The sequence below is a fragment of the Lutra lutra genome, chromosome X (genome assembly GCF_902655055.1).
Source record: "Lutra lutra chromosome X, mLutLut1.2, whole genome shotgun sequence".
In the NCBI taxonomy this organism is placed as follows: Eukaryota; Metazoa; Chordata; class Mammalia; order Carnivora; family Mustelidae; genus Lutra; species Lutra lutra.
The window spans coordinates 15,992,916-15,994,320 of NC_062296.1; the positions used below are offsets into that span (position 1 = coordinate 15,992,916).

At 54.4% G+C, this 1,405-nt stretch overlaps 1 pseudogene; it reads right to left on the minus strand.

Annotated features, from left to right (window-relative positions):
• LOC125092232 (alpha-1,6-mannosyl-glycoprotein 2-beta-N-acetylglucosaminyltransferase-like) lies at window positions 1-1,012 on the minus strand (annotated as a pseudogene).
• Window positions 1,013-1,405: the final 393 nt, after the last annotated feature.

Consider the following 1,405-nt stretch of genomic DNA (forward strand, 5'->3'; position numbering starts at 1 on the left):
TCACTTTTGCTTTTGTAATTGTGATTTTTCACTGTAGCTTTTACAGAACTCATGGGCCCTAATATCCCCCCACCCCTCTTTCTTGGGTGGGGAAGATGGCTGCCGTAACGAACTTCTCACTGGTAGAGTTTCTGGAAATATGTGCTGTTTGTTATTATTTAAGGGGGACAAAATTCTGGGTGGATGGCCTACAGGTTTTCTCGTGCTGCATACCTGTCTCCACATGAAAATTGCTAGGAACTTGAGGAACCGCATTTTTCAGAATGTTGGCAGCCAGGGTACTGTCAAATATTGAAGAGTCCTGTCCCAGTGATCAGCATCATTAGTACAGAAAACGTCTGCATCACTCAGCTTCGAATATGCATCCTGGGTCAAGGCCAGCCCTGTATTGTGCTCCCAAGTTTTCATCTTCAGCTTGTCAGCAGTGCCAGAGAAACTTCTCCCTGGGGGTCTGGGTCCCTAGAGAGAGAACACCACAGTTAGGACTTTCTTGGTGGCTTTTACTCTCCCATCTTTTGGAAGACGTGCTAAAAGCCCAAGGGTAAGTAGTGATCCTTGTCTAGTATAAGCATAAGTCCAGCAGCGTCCTGAGTATTTCTGGCCATTTCCCATACAAAATGCAGCTTCCCTCATGGCCGTTTCGTTTGGGAGAACTTGGCCCCTCCCCCAGTAGCCCAAAGAGTCGGGATATTGGGTGTGAAGGCACCCCATCTTCAAAGCTGCGTTCTTCAGGTCTCTGCAGCAGTCTCTCTGGGTCACTGCCTGGAGACTCATTGGGGAATGACTGATGGCTCCAGGACAGACACTTGTGGAACCGGAGAGAAGTGGATACAGCCATCGCCGGGCCCCCATCTGCCCTCACTGACTCACCATCCCCCCCCACCCTGCCCACCCCGGGTGTGCTGGTGGGGGGTTGCGCCCTGAAAGCTCTCAGCTTGCCCGCACCCTGGGGCCTCCCCCAGATGTCCCCCCCACCACCACCCTCTCCTCCTGGCAGCTGCAGCAAGGCCATCGCCCCTGCCACTGGGAGCCAGGGCTCAAGGTCTGTCCTGTCCTGACCCTCCGGGAAGACGTCCCACAACTGCGCCCTACTGCACCCCAGCTCCATGACCTGGGTCTCCAGTGCCCCCGCGTCCTGGTCCTCACTGAGGCCACGGCCCTGCAGCCCCCCACCCCCAACCCAGGCAGTGACCTCCTGTGATGGGCTTTTGCAGTTGACAGAAGCTCTTTATATCCACTGTCCCTGAGATGTCCTGTGGCTGGGCCTGATCCACGCAGGTGAGTCCTTTAAAGGTAGGCAGCTATCTCGGTCAGGGAGAAGAGGAAGTCAAGGATTTGCCACGCTTTACCACTTTGAAGGTGTAGGGGTCCATGTGAGAAGGGCGAGAAGATATGCAGGAGGACC